The sequence below is a fragment of the Hyla sarda genome, unplaced genomic scaffold (genome assembly GCF_029499605.1).
Source record: "Hyla sarda isolate aHylSar1 unplaced genomic scaffold, aHylSar1.hap1 scaffold_265, whole genome shotgun sequence".
Lineage (NCBI taxonomy): Eukaryota > Metazoa > Chordata > Amphibia > Anura > Hylidae > Hyla > Hyla sarda.
This window is the reverse complement of record NW_026609342.1, coordinates 156,524-183,111: the sequence shown is the minus strand read 5'-3', so window position 1 is coordinate 183,111 and position 26,588 is coordinate 156,524. Positions and strand designations below refer to the sequence as shown.

The 26,588-nt window shown below is 46.0% G+C and overlaps 9 non-coding genes and 1 pseudogene across 9 annotated transcripts; all 10 read right to left on the bottom strand.

Moving 5' to 3' along the window:
* Positions 1-718: 718 nt before the first annotated feature.
* LOC130324439 (U2 spliceosomal RNA) lies at positions 719-909 on the bottom strand. The gene has a single exon (XR_008869438.1). It is a non-coding gene; the product is annotated as a U2 spliceosomal RNA (small nuclear RNA).
* A 2,101-nt stretch (positions 910-3,010) lies between these two features.
* LOC130324438 (U2 spliceosomal RNA) lies at positions 3,011-3,201 on the bottom strand. Its single transcript, XR_008869437.1, has one exon. It is a non-coding gene; the product is annotated as a U2 spliceosomal RNA (small nuclear RNA).
* Positions 3,202-5,295: 2,094 nt separating this feature from the next.
* On the bottom strand, positions 5,296-5,486 carry LOC130324610 (U2 spliceosomal RNA). Its single transcript, XR_008869582.1, has one exon. It is a non-coding gene; the product is annotated as a U2 spliceosomal RNA (small nuclear RNA).
* A 2,085-nt stretch (positions 5,487-7,571) lies between these two features.
* Positions 7,572-7,762, bottom strand: LOC130324609 (U2 spliceosomal RNA). The gene has a single exon (XR_008869581.1). It is a non-coding gene; the product is annotated as a U2 spliceosomal RNA (small nuclear RNA).
* A 2,091-nt stretch (positions 7,763-9,853) lies between these two features.
* On the bottom strand, positions 9,854-10,044 carry LOC130324607 (U2 spliceosomal RNA). Its single transcript, XR_008869580.1, has one exon. It is a non-coding gene; the product is annotated as a U2 spliceosomal RNA (small nuclear RNA).
* A 2,076-nt stretch (positions 10,045-12,120) lies between these two features.
* On the bottom strand, positions 12,121-12,311 carry LOC130324606 (U2 spliceosomal RNA). The gene has a single exon (XR_008869579.1). It is a non-coding gene; the product is annotated as a U2 spliceosomal RNA (small nuclear RNA).
* A 2,073-nt stretch (positions 12,312-14,384) lies between these two features.
* On the bottom strand, positions 14,385-14,575 carry LOC130324605 (U2 spliceosomal RNA). The gene has a single exon (XR_008869578.1). It is a non-coding gene; the product is annotated as a U2 spliceosomal RNA (small nuclear RNA).
* A 2,101-nt stretch (positions 14,576-16,676) lies between these two features.
* LOC130324543 (U2 spliceosomal RNA) lies at positions 16,677-16,862 on the bottom strand. Its single transcript, XR_008869532.1, has one exon. It is a non-coding gene; the product is annotated as a U2 spliceosomal RNA (small nuclear RNA).
* A 5,458-nt stretch (positions 16,863-22,320) lies between these two features.
* Positions 22,321-22,469, bottom strand: LOC130324565 (U2 spliceosomal RNA; annotated as a pseudogene).
* Positions 22,470-24,566: 2,097 nt separating this feature from the next.
* Positions 24,567-24,757, bottom strand: LOC130324523 (U2 spliceosomal RNA). Its single transcript, XR_008869514.1, has one exon. It is a non-coding gene; the product is annotated as a U2 spliceosomal RNA (small nuclear RNA).
* Between the last annotated feature and the right edge of the window lie 1,831 nt (positions 24,758-26,588).

Genomic DNA, 26,588 nt, shown 5'->3' with positions numbered 1-26,588 from the left:
GTGCACAGAATTTAGCAAGGGCCTCGCACCTTCTGATGCATCAGGTAGGTGCACAATAGCATAGCCTAACCCTCTGTACTTTGGTCTATATTGATGCGGGACATAGACAGCCAGCTGATGACCAATCCATTAGTGCAATGGATGGCTGGAAGCATTTGTCTTTGCCTTTGCAATACCACAGAAGCAATGCATGGTCAATGTACAGCAATGACACACCTGTGTGAACAGCCAGGAGACACCCCCCCCCCCCCCCCCATGTTATGTTACATAGTTACATAGTTAGTACGGTCGAAAAAAGACATATGTCCATCAAGTTCAACCAGGGAATTAAGGGGTAGGGGTGTGGCGCGATATTGGGGAAGGGATGAGATTTTATATTTCTTCATAAGCATTAATCTTATTTTGTCAATTAGGAACATTCAGCACCCACCCGCTATCAAGGCAGCTGCCTATCATGTCATGCCCTACCTGCACAGGTGTGCTGGCTACTCAAATGATCCAATTAAGGAGGCCATTTAGTCAGCAGCAGCAGAAGTCCTGTGCCTGGACGCTCCAACAGCGGCCAGACACAAGCAGAAGCAGAAGCAGCAGAAGCAGCAGCAGCACCACCTTTTGTTTTTTGGCTGCAGCAGCAGCAAGGCCCACAGGGCTGGCTAGCTGGCTAGCCAGCAAGCAGGTAGCAATGAAAGTAGGAATCTTTCTTTTTAACCCTGTAAGGGGGTGGTGCACTGTACCCGAAGATACTGCCATATCGGGTCAATGCATAGGGCGACGGAAGCAAGCTTCGAAATCGGCCCCCGTTCTCAAAAATCCATTTAATATATGGTCCCCAGATAGGGGACGTATCAGATATTAAACTGATAAGAACAGATACTACACTTGATCTTAGCCAAAAGGCCGAGAAGCGATAACCGTGAAAGGGGCGGGCCCAACAAGGTGCCCTTCATGGGCACTATCACTGCTTGCTGTCAGGGAGGCTGCCAGACAATTTTCCATGCACACTCTGGGCTGGGGGGCAGTCAACCACCAGTACACACAGCAGAACCTAAACCCATACCATTATTGCTAAGCAGCAAGACAGGGGCCCATTGCACTCCCACGGGGCCTTTTTAAATGCAATCCATAACCCGGATTTGCCAGGAACCCTTCTTACTCCTCCTACTTGCATGTGACACTGGGCTTAGGATCTGCATAGGAAACACACACACAAGCACACACCTACCTTTGTTGCCTGCAGATGCCTCCTTGGCTGTCCCCAAACGGTATCAAACCAACACCCACGGGAAGCTGTAAGCATAGAGGACATGCCTGCACCCCATTGGACTTACCTGTGTGGGTTAAACCCGGGTTATTTGACAACCTATGGCGGTGATGGTTCTGCTCAGGCAGAGCAGTGCTGATGCTCCTCATAAAGCTGTCGCTGCTGTGAAGGTTCTAGGTGACATCACAAATCCCTATGGTTACATACACAACAAAGCTGGGTTGTTGTTGTTTACACTCTGCAAGGCCTGTGGAAGTGAGTGACATCATAGCACTGTAGTTCTGAGGGTTCTAGATGGATGCAACAATCTCCTGTTGCTTCTATGAAGGCCATAATAGACGACATCACCAAACAGCTCCATAGTCACATACACAGCAAAGGAGAGATGTTGTTTACACCTAGTGATGTCAGTGGTATTGAGTGACATCACAGCACAGTGCTAAGGCTCCTGGGCCTGGACACAGCAGCGGCTGCAATATCTCAACGGAGAATACGTTTATATATATGTGTGTGTGTGCGCGTATATATATATATATATATATATATATATATATATATATATATATATATATTTCTCCGCCAAAATCACTTTTAAACCCATTTCCACCTTTTTTTCCCTTCTCTTCCTCTTACTTTTTTTTCACGTTTTTTTACGTTTTTCTCCTTTTCGCCTCTTTTCTGGGCGTATTATTCTTCTTTTTCTTCTTTTTTTTCGTCTAATGCATACCCCATCAGTGCAGCAATGCTTATTCAATACCGCCAGCAGATGGAGACACTGGGGGATAATTTTCTAAGGATTTATACTGATTTTTCCTGTCTGAATTTGTCGCACAGAAAGTTGCAGGCCAAATATGTGTGACATTTCTGCGACTTTAGCTTCTAGAGCATTTTTACAACATTATACATAGGTGCTGAATACATAAAAAGCGACTGTTCAGCGACAGACAAGTCGCATCGGCTGAAAGTAGGCCAGAATGTCAGTCCATGTTGGAGCAGGTTTAGATACAGTCTAAAGTATAGATCTCAAAGTCTGTGCACAGAATTTAGCAAGGGCCTCGCACCTTCTGATGCATCAGGTAGGTGCACAATAGCATAGCCTAACCCTCTGTACTTTGGTCTATATTGATGCGGGACATAGACAGCCAGCTGATGACCAATCCATTAGTGCAATGGATGGCTGGAAGCATTTGTATTTGCCTTTGCAATACCACAGAAGCAATGCATGGTCAATGTACAGCAATGACACACCTGTGTGAACAGCCAGGAGACCCCCCCCCCCCCCCATGTTATGTTACATAGTTACATAGTTAGTACGGTCGAAAAAAGACATATGTCCATCAAGTTCAACCAGGGAATTAAGGGGTAGGGGTGTGGCGCGATATTGGGGAAGGGATGAGATTTTATATTTCTTCATAAGCATTAATCTTATTTTGTCAATTAGGAACATTCAGCACCCACCCGCTATCAAGGCAGCTGCCTATCATGTCATGCCCTACCTGCACAGGTGTGCTGGCTACTCAAATGATCCAATTAAGGAGGCCATTTAGTCAGCAGCAGCAGAAGTCCTGTGCCTGGACGCTCCAACAGCGGCCAGACACAAGCAGAAGCAGAAGCAGCAGAAGCAGCAGCAGCAGCACCACCTTTTGTTTTTTGGCTGCAGCAGCAGCAAGGCCCACAGGGCTGGCTAGCTGGCTAGCCAGCAAGCAGGTAGCAATGAAAGTAGGAATCTTTCTTTTTAACCCTGTAAGGGGGTGGTGCACTGTACCCGAAGATACTGCCATATCGGGTCAATGCATAGGGCGACGGAAGCAAGCTTCGAAATCGGCCCCCGTTCTCAAAAATCCATTTAATATATGGTCCCCAGATAGGGGACGTATCAGATATTAAACTGATAAGAACAGATACTACACTTGATCTTAGCCAAAAGGCCGAGAAGCGATAACCGTGAAAGGGGCGGGCCCAACAAGGTGCCCTTCATGGGCACTATCACTGCTTGCTGTCAGGGAGGCTGCCAGACAATTTTCCATGCACACTCTGGGCTGGGGGGCAGTCAACCACCAGTACACACAGCAGAACCTAAACCCATACCATTATTGCTAAGCAGCAAGACAGGGGCCCATTGCACTCCCACGGGGCCTTTTTAAATGCAATCCATAACCCGGATTTGCCAGGAACCCTTCTTACTCCTCCTACTTGCATGTGACACTGGGCTTAGGATCTGCATAGGAAACACACACACAAGCACACACCTACCTTTGTTGCCTGCAGATGCCTCCTTGGCTGTCCCCAAACGGTATCAAACCAACACCCACGGGAAGCTGTAAGCATAGAGGACATGCCTGCACCCCATTGGACTTACCTGTGTGGGTTAAACCCGGGTTATTTGACAACCTATGGCGGTGATGGTTCTGCTCAGGCAGAGCAGTGCTGATGCTCCTCATAAAGCTGTCGCTGCTGTGAAGGTTCTAGGTGACATCACAAATCCCTATGGTTACATACACAACAAAGCTGGGTTGTTGTTGTTTACACTCTGCAAGGCCTGTGGAAGTGAGTGACATCATAGCACTGTAGTTCTGAGGGTTCTAGATGGATGCAACAATCTCCTGTTGCTTCTATGAAGGCCATAATAGACGACATCACCAAACAGCTCCATAGTCACATACACAGCAAAGGAGAGATGTTGTTTACACCTAGTGATGTCAGTGGTATTGAGTGACATCACAGCACAGTGCTAAGGCTCCTGGGCCTGGACACAGCAGCGGCTGCAATATCTCAACGGAGAATACGTTTATATATATGTGTGTGTGTGCGCGTATATATATATATATATATATATATATATATATATATATATATATATTTCTCCGCCGAAATCACTTTTAAACCCATTTCCACCTTTTTTTCCCTTCTCTTCCTCTTACTTTTTTTTCACGTTTTTTTACGTTTTTCTCCTTTTTGCCTCTTTTCTGGGCGTATTATTCTTCTTTTTCTTCTTTTTTTTCGTCTAATGCATACCCCATCAGTGCAGCAATGCTTATTCAATACCGCCAGCAGATGGAGACACTGGGGGATAATTTTCTAAGGATTTATACTGATTTTTCCTGTCTGAATTTGTCGCACAGAAAGTTGCAGGCCAAATATGTGTGACATTTCTGCGACTTTAGCTTCTAGAGAATTTTTACAACATTATAAATAGGTGCTGAATACATAAAAAGCGACTGTTCAGCGACAGACAAGTCGCATCGGCTGAAAGTAGGCCAGAATGTCAGTCCATGTTGGAGCAGGTTTAGATACAGTCTAAAGTATAGATCTCAAAGTCTGTGCACAGAATTTAGCAAGGGCCTCGCACCTTCTGATGCATCAGGTAGGTGCACAATAGCATAGCCTAACCCTCTGTACTTTGGTCTATATTGATGCGGGACATAGACAGCCAGCTGATGACCAATCCATTAGTGCAATGGATGGCTGGAAGCATTTGTCTTTGCCTTTGCAATACCACAGAAGCAATGCATGGTCAATGTACAGCAATGACACACCTGTGTGAACAGCCAGGAGACCCCCCCCCCCCCCCATGTTATGTTACATAGTTACATAGTTAGTACGGTCGAAAAAAGACATATGTCCATCAAGTTCAACCAGGGAATTAAGGGGTAGGGGTGTGGCGCAATATTGGGGAAGGGATGAGATTTTATATTTCTTCATAAGCATTAATCTTATTTTGTCAATTAGGAACATTCAGCACCCACCCGCTATCAAGGCAGCTGCCTATCATGTCATGCCCTACCTGCACAGGTGTGCTGGCTACTCAAATGATCCAATTAAGGAGGCCATTTAGTCAGCAGCAGCAGAAGTCCTGTGCCTGGACGCTCCAACAGCGGCCAGACACAAGCAGAAGCAGAAGCAGCAGAAGCAGCAGCAGCACCACCTTTTGTTTTTTGGCTGCAGCAGCAGCAAGGCCCACAGGGCTGGCTAGCTGGCTAGCCAGCAAGCAGGTAGCATTGAAAGTAGGAATCTTTCTTTTTAACCCTGTAAGGGGGTGGTGCACTGTACCCGAAGATACTGCCATATCGGGTCAATGCATAGGGCGACGGAAGCAAGCTTCGAAATCGGCCCCCGTTCTCAAAAATCCATTTAATATATGGTCCCCAGATAGGGGACGTATCAGATATTAAACTGATAAGAACAGATACTACACTTGATCTTAGCCAAAAGGCCGAGAAGCGATAACCGTGAAAGGGGCGGGCCCAACAAGGTGCCCTTCATGGGCACTATCACTGCTTGCTGTCAGGGAGGCTGCCAGACAATTTTCCATGCACACTCTGGGCTGGGGGGCAGTCAACCACCAGTACACACAGCAGAACCTAAACCCATACCATTATTGCTAAGCAGCAAGACAGGGGCCCATTGCACTCCCACGGGGCCTTTTTAAATGCAATCCATAACCCGGATTTGCCAGGAACCCTTCTTACTCCTCCTACTTGCATGTGACACTGGGCTTAGGATCTGCATAGGAAACACACACAAGCACACACCTACCTTTGTTGCCTGCAGATGCCTCCTTGGCTGTCCCCAAACGGTATCAAACCAACACCCACGGGAAGCTGTAAGCATAGAGGACATGCCTGCACCCCATTGGACTTACCTGTGTGGGTTAAACCCGGGTTATTTGACAACCTATGGCGGTGATGGTTCTGCTCAGGCAGAGCAGTGCTGATGCTCCTCATAAAGCTGTCGCTGCTGTGAAGGTTCTAGGTGACATCACAAATCCCTATGGTTACATACACAACAAAGCTGGGTTGTTGTTGTTTACACTCTGCAAGGCCTGTGGAAGTGAGTGACATCATAGCACTGTAGTTCTGAGGGTTCTAGATGGATGCAACAATCTCCTGTTGCTTCTATGAAGGCCATAATAGACGACATCACCAAACAGCTCCATAGTCACATACACAGCAAAGGAGAGATGTTGTTTACACCTAGTGATGTCAGTGGTATTGAGTGACATCACAGCACAGTGCTAAGGCTCCTGGGCCTGGACACAGCAGCGGCTGCAATATCTCAACGGAGAATACGTTTATATATATGTGTGTGTGTGCGCGTATATATATATATATATATATATATATATATATATATATATTTCTCCGCCGAAATCACTTTTAAACCCATTTCCACCTTTTTTTCCCTTCTCTTCCTCTTACTTTTTTTTCACGTTTTTTTACGTTTTTCTCCTTTTCGCCTCTTTTCTGGGCGTATTATTCTTCTTTTTCTTCTTTTTTTTCATCTAATGCATACCCCATCAGTGCAGCAATGCTTATTCAATACCGCCAGCAGATGGAGACACTGGGGGATAATTTTCTAAGGATTTATACTGATTTTTCCTGTCTGAATTTGTCGCACAGAAAGTTGCAGGCCAAATATGTGTGACATTTCTGCGACTTTAGCTTCTAGAGCATTTTTACAACATTATACATAGGTGCTGAATACATAAAAAGCGACTGTTCAGCGACAGACAAGTCGCATCGGCTGAAAGTAGGCCAGAATGTCAGTCCATGTTGGAGCAGGTTTAGATACAGTCTAAAGTATAGATCTCAAAGTCTGTGCACAGAATTTAGCAAGGGCCTCGCACCTTCTGATGCATCAGGTAGGTGCACAATAGCATAGCCTAACCCTCTGTACTTTGGTCTATATTGATGCGGGACATAGACAGCCAGCTGATGACCAATCCATTAGTGCAATGGATGGCTGGAAGCATTTGTCTTTGCCTTTGCAATACCACAGAAGCAATGCATGGTCAATGTACAGCAATGACACACCTGTGTGAACAGCCAGGAGACCCCCCCCCCCCCCATGTTATGTTACATAGTTACATAGTTAGTACGGTCGAAAAAAGACATATGTCCATCAAGTTCAACCAGGGAATTAAGGGGTAGGGGTGTGGCGCGATATTGGGGAAGGGATGAGATTTTATATTTCTTCATAAGCATTAATCTTATTTTGTCAATTAGGAACATTCAGCACCCACCCGCTATCAAGGCTGCTGCCTATCATGTCATGCCCTACCTGCACAGGTGTGCTGGCTACTCAAATGATCCAATTAAGGAGGCCATTTAGTCAGCAGCAGCAGAAGTCCTGTGCCTGGACGCTCCAACAGCGGCCAGACACAAGCAGAAGCAGAAGCAGCAGAAGCAGCAGCAGCACCACCTTTTGTTTTTTGGCTGCAGCAGCAGCAAGGCCCACAGGGCTGGCTAGCTGGCTAGCCAGCAAGCAGGTAGCAATGAAAGTAGGAATCTTTCTTTTTAACCCTGTAAGGGGGTGGTGCACTGTACCCGAAGATACTGCCATATCGGGTCAATGCATAGGGCGACGGAAGCAAGCTTCGAAATCGGCCCCCGTTCTCAAAAATCCATTTAATATATGGTCCCCAGATAGGGGACGTATCAGATATTAAACTGATAAGAACAGATACTACACTTGATCTTAGCCAAAAGGCCGAGAAGCGATAACCGTGAAAGGGGCGGGCCCAACAAGGTGCCCTTCATGGGCACTATCACTGCTTGCTGTCAGGGAGGCTGCCAGACAACTTTCCATGCACACTCTGGGCTGGGGGGCAGTCAACCACCAGTACACACAGCAGAACCTAAACCCATACCATTATTGCTAAGCAGCAAGACAGGGGCCCATTGCACTCCCGCGGGGCCTTTTTAAATGCTATCCATAACCCGGATTTGCCAGGAACCCTTCTTACTCCTCCTACTTGCATGTGACACTGGGCTTAGGATCTGCATAGGAAACACACACACAAGCACACACCTACCTTTGTTGCCTGCAGATGCCTCCTTGGCTGTCCCCAAACGGTATCAAACCAACACCCACGGGAAGCTGTAAGCATAGAGGACATGCCTGCACCCCATTGGACTTACCTGTGTGGGTTAAACCCGGGTTATTTGACAACCTATGGCGGTGATGGTTCTGCTCAGGCAGAGCAGTGCTGATGCTCCTCATAAAGCTGTCGCTGCTGTGAAGGTTCTAGGTGACATCACAAATCCCTATGGTTACATACACAACAAAGCTGGGTTGTTGTTGTTTACACTCTGCAAGGCCTGTGGAAGTGAGTGACATCATAGCACTGTAGTTCTGAGGGTTCTAGATGGATGCAACAATCTCCTGTTGCTTCTATGAAGGCCATAATAGACGACATCACCAAACAGCTCCATAGTCACATACACAGCAAAGGAGAGATGTTGTTTACACCTAGTGATGTCAGTGGTATTGAGTGACATCACAGCACAGTGCTAAGGCTCCTGGGCCTGGACACAGCAGCGGCTGCAATATCTCAACGGAGAATACGTTTATATATATGTGTGTGTGTGCGCGTATATATATATATATATATATATATATATAGATATATATATATATATATTTCTCCGCCGAAATCACTTTTAAACCCATTTCCACCTTTTTTTCCCTTCTCTTCCTCTTACTTTTTTTTCACGTTTTTTTACGTTTTTCTCCTTTTCGCCTCTTTTCTGGGCGTATTATTCTTCTTTTTCTTCTTTTTTTTCGTCTAATGCATACCCCATCAGTGCAGCAATGCTTATTCAATACCGCCAGCAGATGGAGACACTGGGGGATAATTTTCTAAGGATTTATACTGATTTTTCCTGTCTGAATTTGTCGCACAGAAAGTTGCAGGCCAAATATGTGTGACATTTCTGCGACTTTAGCTTCTAGAGCATTTTTACAACATTATACATAGGTGCTGAATACATAAAAAGCGACTGTTCAGCGACAGACAAGTCGCATCGGCTGAAAGTAGGCCAGAATGTCAGTCCATGTTGGAGCAGGTTTAGATACAGTCTAAAGTATAGATCTCAAAGTCTGTGCACAGAATTTAGCAAGGGCCTCGCACCTTCTGATGCATCAGGTAGGTGCACAATAGCATAGCCTAACCCTCTGTACTTTGGTCTATATTGATGCGGGACATAGTCAGCCAGCTGATGACCAATCCATTAGTGCAATGGATGGCTGGAAGCATTTGTCTTTGCCTTTGCAATACCACAGAAGCAATGCATGGTCAATGTACAGCAATGACACACCTGTGTGAACAGCCAGGAGACCCCCCCCCCCCCCCCATGTTATGTTACATAGTTACATAGTTAGTACGGTCGAAAAAAGACATATGTCCATCAAGTTCAACCAGGGAATTAAGGGGTAGGGGTGTGGCGCGATATTGGGGAAGGGATGAGATTTTATATTTCTTCATAAGCATTAATCTTATTTTGTCAATTAGGAACATTCAGCACCCACCCGCTATCAAGGCAGCTGCCTATCATGGCATGCCCTACCTGCACAGGTGTGCTGGCTACTCAAATGATCCAATTAAGGAGGCCATTTAGTCAGCAGCAGCAGAAGTCCTGTGCCTGGACGCTCCAACAGCGGCCAGACACAAGCAGAAGCAGAAGCAGCAGCAGCAGCACCACCTTTTGTTTTTTGGCTGCAGCAGCAGCAAGGCCCACAGGGCTGGCTAGCTGGCTAGCCAGCAAGCAGGTAGCAATGAAAGTAGGAATCTTTCTTTTTAACCCTGTAAGGGGGTGGTGCACTGTACCCGAAGATACTGCCATATCGGGTCAATGCATAGGGCGACGGAAGCAAGCTTCGAAATCGGCCCCCGTTCTCAAAAATCCATTTAATATATGGTCCCCAGATAGGGGACGTATCAGATATTAAACTGATAAGAACAGATACTACACTTGATCTTAGCCAAAAGGCCGAGAAGCGATAACCGTGAAAGGGGCGGGCCCAACAAGGTGCCCTTCATGGGCACTATCACTGCTTGCTGTCAGGGAGGCTGCCAGACAATTTTCCATGCACACTCTGGGCTGGGGGGCAGTCAACCACCAGTACACACAGCAGAACCTAAACCCATACCATTATTGCTAAGCAGCAAGACAGGGGCCCATTGCACTCCCACGGGGCCTTTTTAAATGCAATCCATAACCCGGATTTGCCAGGAACCCTTCTTACTCCTCCTACTTGCATGTGACACTGGGCTTAGGATCTGCATAGGAAACACACACACAAGCACACACCTACCTTTGTTGCCTGCAGATGCCTCCTTGGCTGTCCCCAAACGGTATCAAACCAACACCCACGGGAAGCTGTAAGCATAGAGGACATGCCTGCACCCCATTGGACTTACCTGTGTGGGTTAAACCCGGGTTATTTGACAACCTATGGCGGTGATGGTTCTGCTCAGGCAGAGCAGTGCTGATGCTCCTCATAAAGCTGTCGCTGCTGTGAAGGTTCTAGGTGACATCACAAATCCCTATGGTTACATACACAACAAAGCTGGGTTGTTGTTGTTTACACTCTGCAAGGCCTGTGGAAGTGAGTGACATCATAGCACTGTAGTTCTGAGGGTTCTAGATGGATGCAACAATCTCCTGTTGCTTCTATGAAGGCCATAATAGACGACATCACCAAACAGCTCCATAGTCACATACACAGCAAAGGAGAGATGTTGTTTACACCTAGTGATGTCAGTGGTATTGAGTGACATCACAGCACAGTGCTAAGGCTCCTGGGCCTGGACACAGCAGCGGCTGCAATATCTCAACGGAGAATACGTTTATATATATGTGTGTGTGTGCGCGTATATATATATATATATATATATATATATATATATATATATATATTTCTCTGCCGAAATCACTTTTAAACCCATTTCCACCTTTTTTTCCCTTCTCTTCCTCTTACTTTTTTTTCACGTTTTTTTACGTTTTTCTCCTTTTCGCCTCTTTTCTGGGCGTATTATTCTTCTTTTTCTTCTTTTTTTTCGTCTAATGCATACCCCATCAGTGCAGCAATGCTTATTCAATACCGCCAGCAGATGGAGACACTGGGGGATAATTTTCTAAGGATTTATACTGATTTTTCCTGTCTGAATTTGTCGCACAGAAAGTTGCAGGCCAAATATGTGTGACATTTCTGCGACTTTAGCTTCTAGAGCATTTTTACAACATTATACATAGGTGCTGAATACATAAAAAGCGACTGTTCAGCGACAGACAAGTCGCATCGGCTGAAAGTAGGCCAGAATGTCAGTCCATGTTGGAGCAGGTTTAGATACAGTCTAAAGTATAGATCTCAAAGTCTGTGCACAGAATTTAGCAAGGGCCTCGCACCTTCTGATGCATCAGGTAGGTGCACAATAGCATAGCCTAACCCTCTGTACTTTGGTCTATATTGATGCGGGACATAGACAGCCAGCTGATGACCAATCCATTAGTGCAATGGATGGCTGGAAGCATTTGTCTTTGCCTTTGCAATACCACAGAAGCAATGCATGGTCAATGTACAGCAATGACACACCTGTGTGAACAGCCAGGAGACCCCCCCCCCCCCCATGTTATGTTACATAGTTACATAGTTAGTACGGTCGAAAAAAGACATATGTCCATCAAGTTCAACCAGGGAATTAAGGGGTAGGGGTGTGGCACGATATTGGGGAAGGGATGAGATTTTATATTTCTTCATAAGCATTAATCTTATTTTGTCAATTAGGAACATTCAGCACCCACCCGCTATCAAGGCAGCTGCCTATCATGTCATGCCCTACCTGCACAGGTGTGCTGGCTACTCAAATGATCCAATTAAGGAGGCCATTTAGTCAGCAGCAGCAGAAGTCCTGTGCCTGGACGCTCCAACAGCGGCCAGACACAAGCAGAAGCAGAAGCAGCACCACCTTTTGTTTTTTGGCTGCAGCAGCAGCAAGGCCCACAGGGCTGGCTAGCTGGCTAGCCAGCAAGCAGGTAGCAATGAAAGTAGGAATCTTTCTTTTTAACCCTGTAAGGGGGTGGTGCACTGTACCCGAAGATACTGCCATATCGGGTCAATGCATAGGGCGACGGAAGCAAGCTTCGAAATCGGCCCCCGTTCTCAAAAATCCATTTAATATATGGTCCCCAGATAGGGGACGTATCAGATATTAAACTGATAAGAACAGATACTACACTTGATCTTAGCCAAAAGGCCGAGAAGCGATAACCGTGAAAGGGGCGGGCCCAACAAGGTGCCCTTCATGGGCACTATCACTGCTTGCTGTCAGGGAGGCTGCCAGACAATTTTCCATGCACACTCTGGGCTGGGGGGCAGTCAACCACCAGTACACACAGCAGAACCTAAACCCATACCATTATTGCTAAGCAGCAAGACAGGGGCCCATTGCACTCCCACGGGGCCTTTTTAAATGCAATCCATAACCCGGATTTGCCAGGAACCCTTCTTACTCCTCCTACTTGCATGTGACACTGGGCTTAGGATCTGCATAGGAAACACACACACAAGCACACACCTACCTTTGTTGCCTGCAGATGCCTCCTTGGCTGTCCCCAAACGGTATCAAACCAACACCCACGGGAAGCTGTAAGCATAGAGGACATGCCTGCACCCCATTGGACTTACCTGTGTGGGTTAAACCCGGGTTATTTGACAACCTATGGCGGTGATGGTTCTGCTCAGGCAGAGCAGTGCTGATGCTCCTCATAAAGCTGTCGCTGCTGTGAAGGTTCTAGGTGACATCACAAATCCCTATGGTTACATACACAACAAAGCTGGGTTGTTGTTGTTTACACTCTGCAAGGCCTGTGGAAGTGAGTGACATCATAGCACTGTAGTTCTGAGGGTTCTAGATGGATGCAACAATCTCCTGTTGCTTCTATGAAGGCCATAATAGACGACATCACCAAACAGCTCCATAGTCACATACACAGCAAAGGAGAGATGTTGTTTACACCTAGTGATGTCAGTGGTATTGAGTGACATCACAGCACAGTGCTAAGGCTCCTGGGCCTGGACACAGCAGCGGCTGCAATATCTCAACGGAGAATACGTTTATATATATGTGTGTGTGTGCGCGTATATATATATATATATATATATATATATATATTTCTCCGCCGAAATCACTTTTAAACCCATTTCCACCTTTTTTTCCCTTCTCTTCCTCTTACTTTTTTTTCACGTTTTTTTACGTTTTTCTCCTTTTCGCCTCTTTTCTGGGCGTATTATTCTTCTTTTTCTTCTTTTTTTCGTCTAATGCATACCCCATCAGTGCAGCAATGCTTATTCAATACCGCCAGCAGATGGAGACACTGGGGGATAATTTTCTAAGGATTTATACTGATTTTTCCTGTCTGAATTTGTCGCACAGAAAGTTGCAGGCCAAATATGTGTGACATTTCTGCGACTTTAGCTTCTAGAGCATTTTTACAACATTATACATAGGTGCTGAATACATAAAAAGCGACTGTTCAGCGACAGACAAGTCGCATCGGCTGAAAGTAGGCCAGAATGTCAGTCCATGTTGGAGCAGGTTTAGATACAGTCTAAAGTATAGATCTCAAAGTCTGTGCACAGAATTTAGCAAGGGCCTCGCACCTTCTGATGCATCAGGTAGGTGCACAATAGCATAGCCTAACCCTCTGTACTTTGGTCTATATTGATGCGGGACATAGACAGCCAGCTGATGACCAATCCATTAGTGCAATGGATGGCTGGAAGCATTTGTCTTTGCCTTTGCAATACCACAGAAGCAATGCATGGTCAATGTACAGCAATGACACACCTGTGTGAACAGCCAGGAGACCCCCCCCCCCCCCCCCCATGTTATGTTACATAGTTACATAGTTAGTACGGTCGAAAAAAGACATATGTCCATCAAGTTCAACCAGGGAATTAAGGGGTAGGGGTGTGGCGCGATATTGGGGAAGGGATGAGATTTTATATTTCTTCATAAGCATTAATCTTATTTTGTCAATTAGGAACATTCAGCACCCACCCGCTATCAAGGCAGCTGCCTATCATGTCATGCCCTACCTGCACAGGTGTGCTGGCTACTCAAATGATCCAATTAAGGAGGCCATTTAGTCAGCAGCAGCAGAAGTCCTGTGCCTGGACGCTCCAACAGCGGCCAGACACAAGCAGAAGCAGAAGCAGCAGCAGCACCACCTTTTGTTTTTTGGCTGCAGCAGCAGCAAGGCCCACAGGGCTGGCTAGCTGGCTAGCCAGCAAGCAGGTAGCAATGAAAGTAGGAATCTTTCTTTTTAACCCTGTAAGGGGGTGGTGCACTGTACCCGAAGATACTGCCATATCGGGTCAATGCATAGGGCGACGGAAGCAAGCTTCGAAATCGGCCCCCGTTCTCAAAAATCCATTTAATATATGGTCCCCAGATAGGGGACGTATCAGATATTAAACTGATAAGAACAGATACTACACTTGATCTTAGCCAAAAGGCCGAGAAGCGATAACCGTGAAAGGGGCGGGCCCAACAAGGTGCCCTTCATGGGCACTATCACTGCTTGCTGTCAGGGAGGCTGCCAGACAATTTTCCATGCACACTCTGGGCTGGGGGGCAGTCAACCACCAGTACACACAGCAGAACCTAAACCCATACCATTATTGCTAAGCAGCAAGACAGGGGCCCATTGCACTCCCACGGGGCCTTTTTAAATGCAATCCATAACCCGGATTTGCCAGGAACCCTTCTTACTCCTCCTACTTGCATGTGACACTGGGCTTAGGATCTGCATAGGAAACACACACACAAGCACACACCTACCTTTGTTGCCTGCAGATGCCTCCTTGGCTGTCCCCAAACGGTATCAAACCAACACCCACGGGAAGCTGTAAGCATAGAGGACATGCCTGCACCCCATTGGACTTACCTGTGTGGGTTAAACCCGGGTTATTTGACAACCTATGGCGGTGATGGTTCTGCTCAGGCAGAGCAGTGCTGATGCTCCTCATAAAGCTGTCGCTGCTGTGAAGGTTCTAGGTGACATCACAAATCCCTATGGTTACATACACAACAAAGCTGGGTTGTTGTTGTTTACACTCTGCAAGGCCTGTGGAAGTGAGTGACATCATAGCACTGTAGTTCTGAGGGTTCTAGATGGATGCAACAATCTCCTGTTGCTTCTATGAAGGCCATAATAGACGACATCACCAAACAGCTCCATAGTCACATACACAGCAAAGGAGAGATGTTGTTTACACCTAGTGATGTCAGTGGTATTGAGTGACATCACAGCACAGTGCTAAGGCTCCTGGGCCTGGACACAGCAGCGGCTGCAATATCTCAACGGAGAATACGTTTATATATATGTGTGTGTGTGCGCGTATATATATATATATATATATATATATATATATATATATATATATATATTTCTCCGCCGAAATCACTTTTAAACCCATTTCCACCTTTTTTCCCTTCTCTTCCTCTTACTTTTTTTTCACGTTTTTTTACGTTTTTCTCCTTTTCGCCTCTTTTCTGGGCGTATTATTCTTCTTTTTCTTCTTTTTTTTCGTCTAATGCATACCCCATCAGTGCAGCAATGCTTATTCAATACCGCCAGCAGATGGAGACACTGGGGGATAATTTTCTAAGGATTTATACTGATTTTTCCTGTCTGAATTTGTCGCACAGAAAGTTGCAGGCCAAATATGTGTGACATTTCTGCGACTTTAGCTTCTAGAGCATTTTTACAACATTATACATAGGTGCTGAATACATAAAAAGCGACTGTTCAGCGACAGACAAGTCGCATCGGCTGAAAGTAGGCCAGAATGTCAGTCCATGTTGGAGCAGGTTTAGATACAGTCTGAAGTATAGATCTCAAAGTCTGTGCACAGAATTTAGCAAGGGCCTCGCACCTTCTGATGCATCAGGTAGGTGCACAATAGCATAGCCTAACCCTCTGTACTTTGGTCTATATTGATGCGGGACATAGACAGCCAGCTGATGACCAATCCATTAGTGCAATGGATGGCTGGAAGCATTTGTCTTTGCCTTTGCAATACCACAGAAGCAATGCATGGTCAATGTACAGCAATGACACACCTGTGTGAACAGCCAGGAGACCCCCCCCCCCCCCCATGTTATGTTACATAGTTACATAGTTAGTACGGTCGAAAAAAGACATATGTCCATCAAGTTCAACCAGGGAATTAAGGGGTAGGGGTGTGGCGCGATATTGGGGAAGGGATGAGATTTTATATTTCTTCATAAGCATTAATCTTATTTTGTCAATTAGGAACATTCAGCACCCACCCGCTATCAAGGCAGCTGCCTATCATGTCATGCCCTACCTGCACAGGTGTGCTGGCTACTCAAATGATCCAATTAAGGAGGCCATTTAGTCAGCAGCAGCAGAAGTCCTGTGCCTGGACGCTCCAACAGCGGCCAGACACAAGCAGAAGCAGAAGCAGCAGAAGCAGCAGCAGCAGCAGCACCACCTTTTGTTTTTTGGCTGCAGCAGCAGCAAGGCCCACAGGGCTGGCTAGCTGGCTAGCCAGCAAGCAGGTAGCAATGAAAGTAGGAATCTTTCTTTTTAACCCTGTAAGGGGGTGGTGCACTGTACCCGAAGATACTGCCATATCGGGTCAATGCATAGGGCGACGGAAGCAAGCTTCGAAATCGGCCCCCGTTCTCAAAAATCCATTTAATATATGGTCCCCAGATAGGGGACGTATCAGATATTAAACTGATAAGAACAGATAAGGTTTCAACAAAATTTTATTGAATAAATAAGAAACCATACAGAATTTAAAATGCAAAATAATAAAAGGTTCACAAAAGTTTTAAAATACAAATAATAAAACCAGTAATAAAAGGAGAAAAAATAGAAATGGCAGGATAAAACATTATACAAATGTCATAAAACCTGATTATATTGTTATTTCGTTCCATAGAGGCAGACACCACATGGATGCTGCCTCGCTGGCCCCCAACTGTTTCTTGTCTCTTAGGTAATAGATGTACATCTCACTCAGGGCCAGCTTTATACAGTTTTTAACATCAATAAAATCATGTTTAAAAAGTAAGATGTTCCTAACTTTCCAGATGGCATTTTTAAAACAATTAATAATCATCCAGCAGATCATCTGCTGTTTAAAATTGGGGCAGTTAAAAAGACCGTAAAAGACACATTCGTGATTAAAATCTTTTAGGCCGCAGGCCCACTTCAAAAGTGGGCCTACCTTCCTCCAAAGCTCCCGTGCAAAAGGGCAGTTCCAAAATATGTGCAGCACCGTTTCGTCCACTCCGCAGCCATCTCTCGGGCACTTGGCTCTCGCCACCAGTCCTCGCCTGTGCTGGAACTCACGAGTAGGGAGGCACTGGTGGACGATTGCCCAGGCAAGATCCCTGTGTACATTCGCCAGAAACTTCCCGTACACGTTCCGCCATACCTTTTTGGATCTTGCCTGTGTGAAATTGGACACTGCCAGGGTAACCTCACTCCGCCTGAGGACCTTTGATACCTTTCTCTGGTCCCCCAGTATGTCAGGCTCCAAATCTTGGAGACCTAGGAGCCTGACTGTCTTTTCCAACACCACATAATGTTTTGGGGGACACAGAAGCACCGGAGCGTTCAAAGGGATGCGCAACCATCTTTTAAAAACCATGCCCGCAGCGTACCTTAAAAAGCAGCTAAAAATGCCATCGGATTTAATAATTTTAAAACAGAAACAGAAATACTTTATGTAAAAGAAAGTAAAAAGGTTAGGAACATCTTTCCCGCCATTATCTTTACTTTTGTACATAAAATCACGCTTTAATTTCTCCATTTTTGAACCCCATAAAAAAGTAAAAACAATTCTAGTTACTTTTTTAATGTATAAAATAGATGGAGGAAATACCATGGCAATGTATAGCATAATAGGGAGTAAAACCATCTTTATTATTAAAATCTTCCCCTCCATGGTAAGGTTTCTAAGATTCCACATTAAAATCTTCTTCTCCATCTTAGCTATAGCTGAATCCCAGTTAGGGCTCCCATCATTGACCTGGTTAAAAACAATACCTAAAACTTTAATTTGATCCTGTTGCATTGTGACTCCTGGGGTGATGGATGAATCCCAGGAGCCAATATAAAAACAGTCACATTTATCTGTGTTTAGCTTAAAACCAGAGACCTCGCAGAAATAGCTGGTGTTCCTCAATGCCCCCCTCATGGATGGAGAGTCCGGGCACAGTATGGTGACATCATCCATGTACCCCAACACCTTTAGATGGGTCCCTCCTCCACCAGGTATCGGTACGCCTCTTACTACCCGGTCTTTTCTGAGGAGGGCCATCAGTGGTTCGATTGCGCAAATAAAAAGGAGTGGGGACAGGGGGCAGCCCTGTTTGACACCTGATAAAAGAGGAACACCGCTGGTTAAAAAGCCATTAACAGAGACTTGACTAAAACAGGATCGGTATAAAAGCATGATTCGGCTTAAAATCGTTTCAGGCACTGCCATCTTTTTAAGAACTAAAAACAGGTATTCATGGGAGACCCTATCAAAGGCTTTTTCAAAGTCTAAGGATAAAATTGCTACAGTTTGATTTCTATCCTTAAAATACCATAAAACATCTCTTAAAATATTTAGGGATTCAGCTATAGACCTTCCAGGTACCCCACAAACCTGATTTGGGTGAATTAATTTATGAATAAAAGGTTTAAAACGGACAGCTAATAACTTGGCTAAAACTTTATAATCGACATTTAAAAGTGTGATGGGGCGCCAATTTTTTAGCATATCCTTTTCACCCTTTTTAAAAAGTAATGATACAATCCCCCTCCTCCAGGAAGGGGGAAGTTCATTAACAATAAAAGTTTCTTTATACAATAAAACCATATCATCCTTTAAAATATCCCAAAAAGCTAAATAAAATTCGATGGGTAAACCATCTTCCCCAGGGGCCTTCCCACTAGAAAAACTTTTAAAAACAAATAAAAGTTCATCTAAGTTAAGATCACGGGATAAAACCTCCTGGTCTAAAACATCTAGCTTAAAATCAAGGGAATTAAGAACATGTTCTAAAAAGGATGGATTAAGATCTTTCTTATTAAAAAGAAGCTGGTAGAAGTTAAAAACTGCATCTAACATGCCTTTTGGAGTGGATTCACCCTCAAGGTTTTGGATGATATCCCTCCTATTCATCACTTTTTTAAAAAAGAAACGGGAACATTTCTCGCCCTCCTCCAGGTGCTGCACATGCGAGTTAAAAATGATTTGTTTCCCTTTCTTTTCTATGGCATGTTTTATTTCAGTTTTAAGGTTTAAAATATCATTTTCTACATCCATACCAGCTTCTTTCAATTTAAAAAGTACATTTAAACGCATGTTAAGAACATAAAACCACTGTTTTTCCATTTTTGCCTTCTTCTTACCTGCTTTGATAAAAAAAAATCTGATTTTAGATTTGGTGCCCTCCCACCAGTGCAGCATAGGCTCGTGGGGTTTTCTTTGTGATTGCCAGCACTGGTAGGTCCGCACAAACTCCTCTTTTATCTCAGGGTCCTCTAGGAGTGTGGTGTTTAATCTCCAGAGGCCCCTTTTTGCTTTTTGCTCCCCCTCTAGCTCCAGGCCCACCAAGAGGAGCTTATGATCAGAGAAGATATTCTGCTCGAGCGTGCATTTCAGGGGTTTAAAAGCTCTAGAGGAAAAAATAAAATCGATTCTGGAGCTCACTCTTCCATTGGACCATGTGGCGCCCGGGTCCTCCGGCAAGAGATCCTTCCAGCAATCTTTCAAATTAAAATCATCAATAAAATTTTTAAGCAGGTAAGAAGTGCGGTCTTTACGATTAATATCCCCACCCTGCCGGTGTTCCCCATCACGTATGCAGTTAAAATCACCTCCCACCAGCAGGGGGGAAGACCCAACACAAAACAGTGGTAAAATTTCAAATAGTTCTGCCCGCTCCTGTTTATCAGGAGGGGCATACACATTTAAAACACGAATTAAAAGTCCATTAAAATATAGATGAATTAAAAGAGCTCTGCCAGGCACAATCTCAGTTACTGTATGAATAGAAAAGGACTGGCCTCGGCAGAGCAGCCCAACACCCACAGAACGACAGTCATTTGCACCGGACCATATGGATGGGCCCAGCTTCCAGTCTTCTTTTAAGTCTTTATAGTCCATTTTACTAGGGATTCCACATTCTTGTAGCAGGCAAAGGTCAAAGTCACATGTCTCTAGATAAGAAAATAAAGCAGCCCTGCGATCAGGGCTCTTTAAGGACCTCACATTGAGTGAGGCAATTTTTACAGGGATAGGCATAGTTTATGGAGAGTCCGTGCTTGGAGAATCAAAGTCAATAATAAGCTGCGTACCGTCATCCCCCGCCTGCGGGGTCATCAGCTCCTTGATGTTCTGAGGGTCGGAGCTTGAGATCGATGATGCCCCGACCCTGAGCTCGCTCTCGTCCGAACTACGGCACGCCGCTTTCCTTTGAATGTCTTCCTCTTCTTCTTCTCTTTGTCTTTTAAATGTCACACTGCTGTCCATATCCTCTGTGTTGCTCTCACTCGATGTAATCTCTGGCCCCCGGCTGATGGATGTGCGTCTTCTTTCATCATTTGACGACTGGAACTGCTGCACAGGGGCCTGTGAGGCCTCTTTTCCGGAACCTTTGCCGCTACCTTGGGAAGTTTTCATCGCTTGTTCCCCAGCAAGCGTTGCTGAGGACTGTTGCTCCAACTTCCCCATCGATCGACGATGGCCAGTTTTACCCACCGGGTCCACTGCTGGCGGGGCAGCAAACCCTGGTTTGGCGCCACTTGTCTTCTTGGCCCTGTCCTGTATAGGCGGAGTAACAGGACCGGGCTCAGACCTGGCCACCTGGCTCCCCTTCCGGCGGGCTTTCACCGGGGCCTCTTCGTCCGGAGCAGGGCGACCCTGGGCCAAGCCAGTACCTGGCTTATGCTGTAATTTTGGGTCCACCTTTGCCCCCACCGAGGCCCGTCGGCTGCCACCCGCCACAGGTGAGCCCCCTTCAGAAGTTTCAGCGGGCTCTTGAGCCAGGTAGGAAGTCGATCGACGTCTTTCAATTTCCCGGGCAGTAAACTCGATCACCCGCCCGGGCTTCGTGGAATCCCCATGGCCTCCCCCTAGCACTACCACCGGTGGGCCCCCCGATGGAGCACCAGAGGTCTTGGGCCTGGACCCATCAGTACCTGCCATCTGGGGTTTGGGCATCTTAAAAAAGGACGTCTTTTGTCCTGTCCCCTCTTTGGGTGGGCCCAGCCTTGACCCACCCATCGTAGTTTTTGCTTTATGGGGACAGGAATTAAAATCGTGATTTTCCTCTCCGCAGAGGTTGCACCTTATCGAATGGCTACATCTTGAGGCTATGTGACCTTCTTGGCCACACCTATTGCAGCGAATCACACGCTCCGCGCCGCAGGTCTCCTGGGTGTGGCCAAACCTCAAGCAATTTCGGCAATACATAGGCATTTGAGGATAGAACAGGAAGCCCCGAACTCTCCCGATGGCAAAATTTGGGGGCGGATGGCTAAGACCCCCAATACCACCGGGATCCTTACGGAGCTTGACCCAGAACTTCCTCTTGCCGTTCCAGAACCGCACGGAGTTCAAGATTTTGTTTGCGAACCGCACCTCTTCGCAGTATCGCCGAAGAAAAGTGGCTATATCCTCCGTGGTCACATGAGGGCTGTGCATAGCCACCACCAACGGTATATGTTCCTCACCATAGAGGAACTGGAACGAAAGACCGTCGAGTCGATCGTCCCTCTGGTCCGCACCAGACAAGGTTGCATAGATGTTATCGCAACACGCCGTGGCCGTGAAGGTGATGGTATACAGGCCACGGCTTTCCTGGTCATTTAGACACAGGATGTCCTCCCTATTGAGGCGGAAGTAGTCAAGAAGAATCACCTCCGCAATGAAGCGGAGGTTCTTCAACTGACGATGGCTCTCCGACACCTCTATGCGGATGGTATTTCGCATCGACATTTCCCCAGAGGGGAAAGCCCAGGAGAACGGCATCTTCCACACCCAGGGACTAAGCCCCTTCCCCAATAGCAGCAGGGGCTCGGAATCCCGCTATAAAAGCGGAACCCTTACCCAAGGCAGAGGTCGGGGGTACCCTAGGTGCTTCCGAAGCTACAGGTAACGCTCAACGTACCGAAAATGCCTTCTGAGACACAAGGTCCCAGAGACAGGGGGATCGCAACCCGTTGTCTGTGGACTAAGCCCGCTCCCCAATAGCAGCAAGGGGGTGAAGTCGCTCCGTAAGGAGAGACAATCCCCCAAGGCCGAGAAGCAGGGTACCACAGACACCTTCCGACCAGACCAAATGCAGATACTACACTTGATCTTAGCCAAAAGGCCGAGAAGCGATAACCGTGAAAGGGGCGGGCCCAACAAGGTGCCCTTCATGGGCACTATCACTGCTTGCTGTCAGGGAGGCTGCCAGACAATTTTCCATGCACACTCTGGGCTGGGGGGCAGTCAACCACCAGTACACACAGCAGAACCTAAACCCATACCATTATTGCTAAGCAGCAAGACAGGGGCCCATTGCACTCCCACGGGGCCTTTTTAAATGCAATCCATAACCCGGATTTGCCAGGAACCCTTCTTACTCCTCCTACTTGCATGTGACACTGGGCTTAGGATCTGCATAGGAAACACACACACAAGCACACACCTACCTTTGTTGCCTGCAGATGCCTCCTTGGCTGTCCCCAAACGGTATCAAACCAACACCCACGGGAAGCTGTAAGCATAGAGGACATGCCTGCACCCCATTGGACTTACCTGTGTGGGTTAAACCCGGGTTATTTGACAACCTATGGCGGTGATGGTTCTGCTCAGGCAGAGCAGTGCTGATGCTCCTCATAAAGCTGTCGCTGCTGTGAAGGTTCTAGGTGACATCACAAATCCCTATGGTTACATACACAACAAAGCTGGGTTGTTGTTGTTTACACTCTGCAAGGCCTGTGGAAGTGAGTGACATCATAGCACTGTAGTTCTGAGGGTTCTAGATGGATGCAACAATCTCCTGTTGCTTCTATGAAGGCCATAATAGACGACATCACCAAACAGCTCCATAGTCACATACACAGCAAAGGAGAGATGTTGTTTACACCTAGTGATGTCAGTGGTATTGAGTGACATCACAGCACAGTGCTAAGGCTCCTGGGCCTGGACACAGCAGCGGCTGCAATATCTCAACGGAGAATACGTTTATATATATGTGTGTGTGTGCGCGGATATATATATATATATATATATATATATATATATATATATATATATATTTCTCCGCCGAAATCACTTTTAAACCCATTTCCACCTTTTTTTCCCTTCTCTTCCTCTTACTTTTTTTTCACGTTTTTTTACGTTTTTCTCCTTTTCGCCTCTTTTCTGGGCGTATTATTCTTCTTTTTCTTCTTTTTTTTCGTCTAATGCATACCCCATCAGTGCAGCAATGCTTATTCAATACCGCCAGCAGATGGAGACACTGGGGGATAATTTTCTAAGGATTTATACTGATTTTTCCTGTCTGAATTTGTCGCACAGAAAGTTGCAGGCCAAATATGTGTGACATTTTCTGCGACTTTAGCTTCTAGAGCATTTTTACAACATTATACATAGGTGCTGAATACATAAAAAGCGACTGTTCAGCGACAGACAAGTCGCATCGGCTGAAAGTAGGCCAGAATGTCAGTCCATGTTGGAGCAGGTTTAGATACAGTCTAAAGTATAGATCTCAAAGTCTGTGCACAGAATTTAGCAAGGGCCTCGCACCTTCTGATGCATCAGGTAGGTGCACAATAGCATAGCCTAACCCTCTGTACTTTGGTCTATATTGATGCGGGACATAGACAGCCAGCTGATGACCAATCCATTAGTGCAATGGATGGCTGGAAGCATTTGTCTTTGCCTTTGCAATACCACAGAAGCAATGCATGGTCAATGTACAGCAATGACACACCTGTGTGAACAGCCAGGAGACCCCCCCCCCCCCCCATGTTATGTTACATAGTTACATAGTTAGTACGGTCGAAAAAAGACATATGTCCATCAAGTTCAACCAGGGAATTAAGGGGTAGGGGTGTGGCGCGATATTGGGGAAGGGATGAGATTTTATATTTCTTCATAAGCATTAATCTTATTTTGTCAATTAGGAACATTCAGCACCCACCCGCTATCAAGGCAGCTGCCTATCATGTCATGCCCTACCTGCACAGGTGTGCTGGCTACTCAAATGATCCAATTAAGGAGGCCATTTAGTCAGCAGCAGCAGAAGTCCTGTGCCTGGACGCTCCAACAGCGGCCAGACACAAGCAGAAGCAGAAGCAGCAGAAGCAGCAGCAGCACCACCTTTTGTTTTTTGGCTGCAGCAGCAGCAAGGCCCACAGGGCTGGCTAGCTGGCTAGCCAGCAAGCAGGTAGCAATGAAAGTAGGAATCTTTCTTTTTAACCCTGTAAGGGGGTGGTGCACTGTACCCGAAGATACTGCCATATCGGGTCAATGCATAGGGCGACGGAAGCAAGCTTCGAAATCGGCCCCCGTTCTCAAAAATCCATTTAATATATGGTCCCCAGATAGGGGACGTATCAGATATTAAACTGATAAGAACAGATACTACACTTGATCTTAGCCAAAAGGCCGAGAAGCGAAAAGGGGCGGGCCCAACAAGGTGCCCTTCATGGGCACTATCACTGCTTGCTGTCAGGGAGGCTGCCAGACAATTTTCCATGCACACTCTGGGCTGGGGGGCAGTCAACCACCAGTACACACAGCAGAACCTAAACCCATACCATTATTGCTAAGCAGCAAGACAGGGGCCCATTGCACTCCCACGGGGCCTTTTTAAATGCAATCCATAACCCGGATTTGCCAGGAACCCTTCTTACTCCTCCTACTTGCATGTGACACTGGGCTTAGGATCTGCATAGGAAACACACACACAAGCACACACCTACCTTTGTTGCCTGCAGATGCCTCCTTGGCTGTCCCCAAACGGTATCAAACCAACACCCACGGGAAGCTGTAAGCATAGAGGACATGCCTGCACCCCATTGGACTTACCTGTGTGGGTTAAACCCGGGTTATTTGACAACCTATGGCGGTGATGGTTCTGCTCAGGCAGAGCAGTGCTGATGCTCCTCATAAAGCTGTCGCTGCTGTGAAGGTTCTAGGTGACATCACAAATCCCTATGGTTACATACACAACAAAGCTGGGTTGTTGTTGTTTACACTCTGCAAGGCCTGTGGAAGTGAGTGACATCATAGCACTGTAGTTCTGAGGGTTCTAGATGGATGCAACAATCTCCTGTTGCTTCTATGAAGGCCATAATAGACGACATCACCAAACAGCTCCATAGTCACATACACAGCAAAGGAGAGATGTTGTTTACACCTAGTGATGTCAGTGGTATTGAGTGACATCACAGCACAGTGCTAAGGCTCCTGGGCCTGGACACAGCAGCGGCTGCAATATCTCAACGGAGAATACGTTTATATATATGTGTGTGTGTGCGCGTATATATATATATATATATATATATATATATATATATATATATTTCTCCGCCGAAATCACTTTTAAACCCATTTCCACCTTTTTTTCCCTTCTCTTCCTCTTACTTTTTTTTCACGTTTTTTTACGTTTTTCTCCTTTTCGCCTCTTTTCTGGGCGTATTATTCTTCTTTTTTTTCGTCTAATGCATACCCCATCAGTGCAGCAATGCTTATTCAATACCGCCAGCAGATGGAGACACTGGGGGATAATTTTCTAAGGATTTATACTGATTTTTCCTGTCTGAATTTGTCGCACAGAAAGTTGCAGGCCAAATATGTGTGACATTTCTGCGACTTTAGCTTCTAGAGCATTTTTACAACATTATACATAGGTGCTGAATACATAAAAAGCGACTGTTCAGCGACAGACAAGTCGCATCGGCTGAAAGTAGGCCAGAATGTCAGTCCATGTTGGAGCAGGTTTAGATACAGTCTAAAGTATAGATCTCAAAGTCTGTGCACAGAATTTAGCAAGGGCCTCGCACCTTCTGATGCATCAGGTAGGTGCACAATAGCATAGCCTAACCCTCTGTACTTTGGTCTATATTGATGCGGGACATAGACAGCCAGCTGATGACCAATCCATTAGTGCAATGGATGGCTGGAAGCATTTGTCTTTGCCTTTGCAATACCACAGAAGCAATGCATGGTCAATGTACAGCAATGACACACCTGTGTGAACAGCCAGGAGACCCCCCCCCCCCCCCCATGTTATGTTACATAGTTACATAGTTAGTACGGTCGAAAAAAGACATATGTCCATCAAGTTCAACCAGGGAATTAAGGGGTAGGGGTGTGGCGCGATATTGGGGAAGGGATGAGATTTTATATTTCTTCATAAGCATTAATCTTATTTTGTCAATTAGGAACATTCAGCACCCACCCGCTATCAAGGCAGCTGCCTATCATGTCATGCCCTACCTGCACA